Source organism: Urocitellus parryii, chromosome 3, assembly GCF_045843805.1.
Source record: "Urocitellus parryii isolate mUroPar1 chromosome 3, mUroPar1.hap1, whole genome shotgun sequence".
Taxonomy (NCBI): Eukaryota; Metazoa; Chordata; class Mammalia; order Rodentia; family Sciuridae; genus Urocitellus; species Urocitellus parryii.
Window position 1 is genome coordinate 109,306,639 of NC_135533.1, and position 10,027 is coordinate 109,316,665.

The 10,027-nt window shown below is 33.0% G+C and overlaps 1 pseudogene; it reads left to right on the forward strand.

Moving 5' to 3' along the window:
• Positions 1 to 395: 395 nt before the first annotated feature.
• Positions 396 to 948, forward strand: LOC113175401 (heterogeneous nuclear ribonucleoprotein A1-like; annotated as a pseudogene).
• The last annotated feature ends 9,079 nt before the right edge of the window (positions 949 to 10,027 follow it).

Consider the following 10,027-nt stretch of genomic DNA (forward strand, 5'->3'; position numbering starts at 1 on the left):
CCTAAGGAGCTCGAACAGCTGAGGGAGCTATTCATCATCAGAGGGCTGAGCTTTGAAACAACTAATGAGAGTCTGAGAAGCCATTTGTAGCAATGAGGAATGAACACTCATGGACTGTGTGATTGTGAGAGATCCAAACACCAAAAGCTCCAGGGGATTTGGGTTTGTCACTTATTCATTGTGGAGGAAGTGGATGCAGCCATGAATGCAAGACCACACAAGGTGGATGAGAGAGTTGTGGAACCAAAGAGAGCTGTCTCAAAGAAAATTCTCAAAAACTAGGGGTCCACTTAACTGTGAAAAAGATCTTTGTTGGTGCCATTAAAGAAGATACTGAAGAACATCACCTATAAGATTATTTTGAACAGTATGGGAAAATTGAAGTTATTAAAATCATGACTGATGGAAGCAGTGGAAAGAAAAGGGGCTTTATTTTTGTAACTTTTTATGACCATGACTCTGTGGATAAGATTGTCATTCAGAAAAACCAGACTGTGAATGGCCACAACTGTGAAGTGAGGAAAGCCCTGTCAAAGCAAGAAATGTCTAATGCTTCATCTCGCCAACATGGTCAAGGTGGTTCGGGATACTTTGTTGGTGGTCATGGAGGTGGTTTTGATGGAAATGGCAAATTTGGTCATTGGGGAAACTTCAGTGGTTGTGGTACCTCTGATGGAAGCTGTGGTGGTGGTGGATATGGTGGCATTAGGGATGGCTACAGTGGATTTGATAATGATGGAAGCAATTTTGGAGGTGGTGGAAGCTACAAAGATTTGGAAATTACAACTATCAGTCATCAAATTTTGGACCCATGAAGGGTGGAAACTTTGGAGGCAGAAGCTTTGGACCTCATGATGGTGGAGGCCAATACTTTGCCAAACCACAAAACCCAAGTGCTATGGTGGTTCCAAAAGCAGCAGTAGCTATGGCGGTGGTAGAAGGTTTTAGTATTGCCAGGGAACTAAGCTTAGCAGGAGAGGAGAGCCAAAGGAGTGACAGGGAAGCTACAGGTTGCAACAAATGTGTGAACTCAGCCAAGCACAGCGGTGGTAAAGCCTTGCTGCTACAAAGAAGACATGATTTAGACAATACTCACATGTATGGGGGGAAAAAAAAAACTTGAGGACTGTATTTGTGACTATTTGTATAACAGGTTATTTTAGTTTCTGTTCTGTGGAAAGTGTAAAACATTCCAACAAAGGGTTTTAATGTAGACTTTTTTTTTTTTTTTTGCTGTTGATTGCTAAATGTTATAGTCTGATCATGATACTGAATAAATGTGTCTTTTTAAAAATTTGCTGTGTAAAGTTAGTCTTCTCTGAAGCCATCTTGTTAAAACTTCCCCAACAGTGTGAAGTTAGAATTCTTTTAGGATGATGCCAAGTTCAGAAACCTTGGTTTAGTTGTGACCTTCTGAAGTTCACCATTGAAAATGTCATCAAAGCAGTCGTGGAATTATTTGGTTTATAAATTTAAAAATGATTGTTGGCACATCTTATCCAATATCTAAATTGAATAATGGTACCAGATATGTAATAGATGGAAATGAAGCTTGTATATCGTCCATTATCATGTAATCAATAAATGATTTAATGCTCTTGGGAAAAAAAAAAGAATTATAACCTATACACTATTATCCCCAAATAATAGAAAATATGTAGTATAAGTGGAAGAAAAATAAGTATGAAAGCAGTGTATTAGAATATCAGTCCTCATATTATATAAAAAACAAATAATGTCAGGTATCTATGTATTTCTTTATCTACATAGACTTTGTGTGCGTAAGTATGTGTATGTATACTGCTTCAAAGAAGTACCTACAATTTTAAGGATATAGAGATGATGGAACTAAAGAATAGAAATATCAATAAGAGAAAAATACAAACATACACAAATTCTGGAGACACTATACAACAATCATATACTAACATCAAAGGAAAAACATATGAATAAAAATATTATTAGGATTGTTTGAGGCAGTTTTTTCACTGCTGTGACCAAAAGACATGAAAAGAATGATTGGAAGAGGAGAAATTTATATTTGGCACTCATAATTTAAGTGTCCAACTCCAATGCTGTGGGCCAAAGTTGAGGAAGAACATCATGGCTGACAGAAATGGTAGATAAAAGCAGCTTGGGACATTGCACCAGGAAGCAGAGAGAGAGCCAGCTCCCCTCACCATACACAAAATATAGACCTAAAGGGCATGGCCCCAGTGTCCCGTCTAAATTCTGTGTGCACCTGATAACAAGCTTCACAATATAGTAAAAAATAATCAATAAAATTAAATATAAAGATAAGAAATTTTAAGGATTTTCATGTCTTTTTTATCAAGCAGTCCAATGAAATAATAATTTCAAGATCACTTTGAATGAAGTAAAAATCAGATCAGATGATATATAAAAAACACTATTCTCTGAAACCATAGAATATATATTCTTGTCAAATGTAAAATTGACCTTAGACTGGATAATAAAGCAAGTCTCAACAGCTGTGCAAAGATAAAAATCACATAGAATATTGCATCTGACTGTAGTGGAGGAGTTAAAGTAGAAATCAATCAAGGAGAAGAAAGACAAGGGGGAGAAAGTGAAGGGAGAGAGAAAACTGATTTTCTATCATTTTCTCTACTTATTTCTTCCCATTTTCTCCAGAAGTAACACTGCCAGTTATTTCAAATTTGCTTGTTTTTATTTGAATGTACAGCTATGCTTTCTTCACACTATCTAACACATCTACACAGCAGCTCTCATTACAATTCCTCCACAGTCAAATGTGTCAGCTCATTGGAGAAATGATTGATTCTAGTGCAAGGGCAGAGAAAATGCAAGATGAGACTGGAGCCAAAAATAAGAAAGACTGTGGTTAAAGAGAGAGAAAAAGATATTTAAAAAAAAAAAAGATCAATGCCAAAGGAGAAGGGAGCCAGCCTGAAATGAGCTTCTAGACAAAAACTGGAAAAATTTGATCTATAAAATAAGTAGTAAGACAACTGGATTATAATACAGAGAGCAATAAATAATAAGTATATGTGAGTTTATATTGGAATAAATAAAGTCTACATGGACAAAAGTAAGTGACAGAATGAATTTTAAGTTAAGGAAAAGTGACAAATCTTCCTCCAATAAAGAATTACAAATGAAAATCATTCAAATAATAATGGAAATAAAAACTCTAATCTCTGACATTCTTACTGAAAGCATATCACCCCAGTCCAGTCTTGAGAAAAAAAAATCAAGCAATCCCCTATCAGGAGGTGTCTCCAAAATATATGACCATTATTCTTCAAAAGTATCAATGTCATTGAAGACTAAGAAAAACTGAGGAGCTATTAAAAATGGGAGGAGACGAAGGAGATACAGCTACCCAAACTAATTAATAGGTTCAATTAATAATATTTTATTAATGTTTATTACATATTTATAAAAACGCCATAGTTATTCAATATGTTAAAATGTAGGGGAAAATGGGTAAGGGGTAGGCAGTAGCCCTCTGTGCTTTGCAATTCTTATGTAAGCCTAAAACTACTTCAAAACTAAAAATTAAAGATAAAAATCAATAAAGATGGTTATTCAAAGGTGACATATACATAAGAATAGAATGATTCTAGAAGTGTCACATTAAAAGTTTGTCATTGGAATTTTTTATTACATTTTTATCTCTGCTATGGCCTGTATTTGTGGATGGAAATTATTCTCCATAAACCCAGAGAAATCTGGGCAGAACATACTGCAAAACTTGCACATTTAAGGTTTATAAGTGATGCTAATACCTTGGAATTAATACGTTGTTATTCCTTTTACATGATAATTAACTAGGGAAAATTACATGAACAGGTTTAAAATACAAAACGTCTTTTATGAGAAAATGTAAGTGGGCTTGTATTTTCAGATTATTAAAACTTAAATGAAATAGTGTCTCCTAAAATCTCTCATTTATAAAATACCAACTTTTTATAAATTTAACTGTTATGCAGTGAAATATCCTCTTTATCACTGTAAATTTTTCTTCTTATTTTTTTTAATTGTAGATGGACACATACCTTTATTTTGTAAATTCTTATTTTTGACAGTTATATTATATATAGATTATTATCTCTAGACACTCAGAAAATATATATTTATAATGTTTTATATTTGTACTAATATTCCTTTTTAATCTATTATCAGTTGAAAATTGAACTAAAGTATTGAGTCTTACATAGATAATTTGTTTTTAATGTGAGTGCAACTCAAGTTACTTTCTTAAATACTTGGGGATTCAACTTTCCATTTCTATTAACAAAGATATGGGAAAACTTTCACCTACATAAATAGTGAAATTTTTTATTGAAATCAACCAAAACCAAAATGTAAATGAGGTTTATAAAGATAAATGGAAGGATTAAATCTTTCTGGAGAGACTGATTTAAAATATTGTCTTCTTTCAGATTAAAACAATTACTTAAAATTCTAAGTTTTATGAAAAGCAAGTACAAAACAGTTTCAACAACTATCAAATCATTTAAATATCACATTATTTCTATCTGATGATCATATTAATTTTAGCTGTATGATTTTTCTTCAAAGTGTTTTGGTTGTATGAACTTTTGTTTATGTAAGATACAATGTTCCAAGAGTGAAAAATAATATAAAACCTTCCAATGTGTAAAGTGCTTTCAAATTAAAATAGATATTTTTATTAATTCTTTATTAAAACTCATTTTAAAAATCAGTTAAGGAGGTCAATAATGCAATAATAAAAATTTATTAAATCTTTAAAAACTTCCATGAATAGGTGTAAAACAGGGCTGAGAGTACCTCAGTGGTAGAATATTTGTCTAACACATGCAATGTCCTGGTTTCAAGCCCAACATTACAAAAAAAAAAAAAGACAATTGCAAAACAATGTTTTTGCCAAAATACACATATACACAAACAAATAGTATATTTCAGTTGCATATATTTTGCCATATTGGGGGTCACCCCAGAAGTCTTAAATTTTTACTATATTTGAAAACCATTGTTAATGGAAGAATGGGAATCTAGATAAACTTCCCTCAGCTATTCCTAACTAAGAGGCACTAAGAATACAAATGGAGTTCAAACCTTGGGAAAGCAAAATTTCTTTTACCTTATTTTAAGATTTCCATTGTAAGCTAAACCAACATTATTTCCAAAGTGAAAAAGGTTATTTTAAATATTTCAGTTATATTATATCCATACATTATAATGTGATTACTAGGAAATAAGCCTCATCTTCAAGGTGATAAAACATGATAAATTTCTAATGTGTCTTTGATACAAATGTTAACATGTTTTCAATAATCAATCCATTATTTAAATGCTTTACTGTATGTTAGCCACAAAAGTCAATAACAAAAATTAATTTGAAATATTTTTTTCTATTTTTGCATCTAAAACTCTTCAATTTTTCTCCCTGAAGCATATCTAGTATAAGCAGACAATGATTTCTGCATTCTCTGACTACCACCATTTTTTAATAGATTGTAAGATAAAAGGCAGTCTTAATGTCAGCTACATGTAAAGGGAGATAATCACAGCACACAATTTAAAATGGCATTTTAAACCAAGTTTTTATATTAGTATTTTATAGTTCTCTTTTAACTTCATCAGATACTTTTGCATTTCTGTCAGTAATTTAAGAAATCAATAACAACATAATCATCAATAATAATTAAAAGCAGTGGCTCTTAGGCCTGTAGATGCTGGATAGATAACTAAAACCAAGATAAAGCTTAGTCTTTATTTTTTGTTTGTCTTTAGTTCCTTTCTTAATCTCTGTTATGTAGCCATAGTCTTTCAAGAACAGCAGAACAGTCGTCTCATGGAAACTAAACAGTTCCCTTCCAGGTTCACAGGTTTAATAGTAGACAAGGAATGCTGCCTATGAGAGGGCTTAGAAGAGTTGCACCACAGTTGGGTCAAGGAGGACTCTTGTCACTTCTTGGTAAAATGGTGTTTCTTTAAAAACAAATTTTGTAAGAAATTCTGGAGACTACTATAATTTTTTTCTTCTCTTATTTTTGGGCACTTACAAAACAGAAAATTCTTCCTTATACTTGTAGAAGCCAGAAAACTGAGATGATGTTTTGACAGGGCCAAATGCTTCATGGGGGTCCTTAGAAATTTCCATGTATCCCATAGCTTGTGAAGGCAGCCAGCCACTTGGTTTGTGGTTACATGGTATCATTTCAATCTCTGCCTCCATCTCCACATGGCCTGTGCTTCTTCTCTGAGTCTCTCTATTCTGTCTTTTATAAGGGCTTTGTCACTGGATTTAGGGCAAACTCAACTACCTCACCTTTCCAAGGTTAAAACAGATTTTAGCTAAACTTTTTTTATATGTTGGAAATTTTCTTTATAAAAAAGAAACACCAAAAGTTAATATAACCTCATTGTGCCAAGAACTTTAAACATATTAAAATAAAATGCACAGCATTCGACGGCAAATATTTAAGCATAAATTGTTTATGAAAGCTAAAATGCTATATTTTAAATGTTTTCTGCATCATTTACTCTTAATGAGAGTTTAGATTTAAAAGGCAAAGAGCTTTTGGAAGTTCCAGTTCCAACTTCCTTTTCCAACTTCCTTTATATTCATTCAATTATAATATATTTAAATTTTCTGTTGTTATTTTAGGGTCAGCTATGTAATGTCAGAAGAAATGACAATTATGATGCAAACTGAAATATGATTCAAATATTTTAATTGAATCAGATGATCCATTTAGTAGGAATTTTGACCTGGAAATTTCCCTGGTGAAGAAGCACAAGCTGTTCAAGTACCTTGATATTATAACTGTACTTTAGCTCATACTTGGAGCTTCTATTGTGGCTTTTTCTCTTTATTTTATCATTTTACCTTCCTTTCAGCCTAACTTACTGGAACATTATTTCTTCTTTGGTAGGAACACAAAGTGAATACATGTAAGGTATATTACAGGACATTTTCCTCTTTCCTTGGGGAACAGGTGTCTAAGGACTCAGATATGATTCTAGCATTTCTGAATAAACACCTTAAATCTAGCTAAGGAAATTTCATTTCAGGCTTTACTTTAGTACAAATAGTTTAGAATTTTTTGTTTGTTTGTTTGTTTCAATAATACACAGATCAACGTGTAGGATATGTATACAATAGAATGCAGACTTCAGTTTGTATTACTGTATAAATAGATTTGAATATCTGCTACATTGTATGCTATTTGTTTTAAAAATTAAATATTCCTATATAAAATTAAAACATAAACAAACCCAGCTATGAAAAATATGCCTTGAGTCAAATAGAATAGAAACATAAAGTAATAGCTAATCTATACAAAGTGAATATAAATTTTTAAAAATTCATGAATGACTACGTGATCAGAAAAAAATAGAACTGGATATATTAACCTGGAAACCTTTTTTATTTTATTCCTGATGTATACAATCACAATGATGAAAACAGTTAACAGCTTGGTGAAAAATAACAAAACATCAACATATACAAAATAAAGTCTGTGAGAAATAAATGAAAGAACATCCCAAATCACATATTAACATAAAATATGAATAAAAGGTAGAGTCATGGACTCTAACATAGATAAGTTTTTCTGCTCTAGGAAATAAAGCCATTACTTCTGCTCTTTATTTTGTGAAATTCAGAAAATTCCTAATGATGAATTTGTTTGAGAAAAATTAAGAGCATATTAATAAAAAATAAGCCATATTAATGTCCAATTGTGCATCCTGTCTACTTTTCTCACAGCATTTATCTCACAGAAATTTTAATTTATTTTGAGATAAATCTATTTGCAAGATTCTATAGAATCAGTGTTTTTTTCTGCTTAAATTATAATAGTATAAAAATTATGTAATATACCCTTTATTATTTGGATACTCTTTTTAATTCAACCTAGAATTTTCTACAAAAAAGTATCATAAATAAGAATTGACTAAAAAACAAAGAACATCCATAGCATCTAGCTGACTACATGACAAAGAAGCCATCAGTGATCATCAAAGGGCACACAAGCTAACTCAAAGAGGTTCTCAGGGGCTAGAAATGGAAACAATTAAAGATCAATAAATTTAAATACATTATTTATTAAAAAATATATGTACACATGTAACAAGACCTACAACACTCATATACACAAACACCCCTGATGTTTCTCACTTGGAGAATATTTACTATATCAACTATAATCTAAGTAACTAAAAGAAAATAAGCATTATCTTGATTTCGCTGTCCAAATTTTCTGTTAGGGCAAAGAAATAGCTGAGGAAGAGATGTGGGTAAGCAAATAGTTGATGAGGAAATGTGTCCTTTTTAAATTAACATTTATTTTCTCATTTTTTTTTGTTGATGCCCTACAATTGTACATAATGGTGTGACTCATTTCATATTCATAATTGCACACAATAAAACAATAAAATTTGTCCAGTATTATTAATCAGTGGTTCCCTTTCCCTCCCTACTTCTTTCCCCTGGTCTCTTTCCGCTACTCTACTGATCTCCCTTCTATTTTTATGAGATCATCCCGTATCTTTTTCTTTGTCCTTTCTAGCTTTAACATATGAGGAATAGCATATGACCTTTGACTTTCTGAGTTTGACTTATTTCACTTAACATAGTGTTCTCAAATTCATCCACTTTTTTTTTTGCAAATGACAAAATTTTTCTTTATGGCTGAATAAAACATCATTGGGTGGATACACAACACTTTCTTCATCCATTCATTCCTTGACAGGCACCTAGGCTGGTTCCATAGTTTGCCTATTCCAAATTGTTCTGCTATAAACATGGATATATAGCATACTATAGTATGCTGACTTTATTTTTATAGGATAAATATCAAGGAGTTGTATAGCTGGGTCATATGGAGGTTCTATTCCTTGTCTTTTGAAAAATGCTGATTTCCATAGTGGTTATACTATTTTACAATCCCACCAACAGCATGAATTGTTCCTTTATCTTCATAATCTCTTCAGCATTTTTTTTTCTTTTATGGTACCAAGAATTGACTCCGGGGCACTCAACCACTGAGCCACATCCCCAGGCCTATTTTGTATTTTATTTTGAGACAGGGTCTCACTGAATTGCTTAGCACCTTCCTTTTGCTGAGGTTGGCTTTGAACTTGCTATCCTCCTGCCTTAGCCTCCCAAGCTGCTGGGATTACAGTCATTTGCCAGCTCTGGAGAAATTAGATCAATGCCTAATGTTTGGTATATGCCAGTCTCTGTTGGGTATCTGGATCTCAAGAGCCTCCCCAGAATTTTATTCATGGAACACAAGAGCACACTCCACTATCTATGAATATGGCCTTCCCAGACTTAGTCCTGAGCGTGATCACAACAACCTGTTCTGTTTCCTGACGCTCTTAAGCTTATCATGTGAGCTTCCAGACACAAAGGGAAAAGTTGCACTCCCTTTCATATCTCTGATCAGCATCCTCCTGGGTACTGTCTTCTCCTTGCCTGCTTCACTCTGTTTTACTATTTATATCTTATGCCACGTATTAGACAGTTGCCAGAATAGTATGGCAATATTTTCTATGATCTCCTGGGCTCCTGTAGGAACAAGTGGCAGAGTGGGCCCCACAAGATGGCTTCCCATCTCAGTTCTCTCTTAGCCAGTTAAGAAACACAGAGTACTTTTCAAGCAACAGTTTGCTAAGCAGGCACTGGTTTAGCTAAGTTCCAACTGCTTTTCTGTTCCACATGTTCTTCCATACCAAATGTGTCTACTATGTTTCTCTCTGTGATATCCCTTTCTCTGCAGCCAGTGGGAACTGCTCCTGTTGCTGCAAAACCAGCTATTCTCCACTATACTCTTTGTGGTTGTTTTGTTTTGTCCTTCAATGCACCCAAATTTCAGAGTCTCTAGGAGACTGTCCAATATTGAATTTCAAATCTCATTAATATCTCATGACTGAGTTTTGATATTTCTGCTGCTCGGAATCCTGAGCCATGGAGCAACTGGAAATGCAGCCTTCCTCTAATCTGCCATCTTGAATCTTCAGTTGAGTATTTCAGTTTATAAAT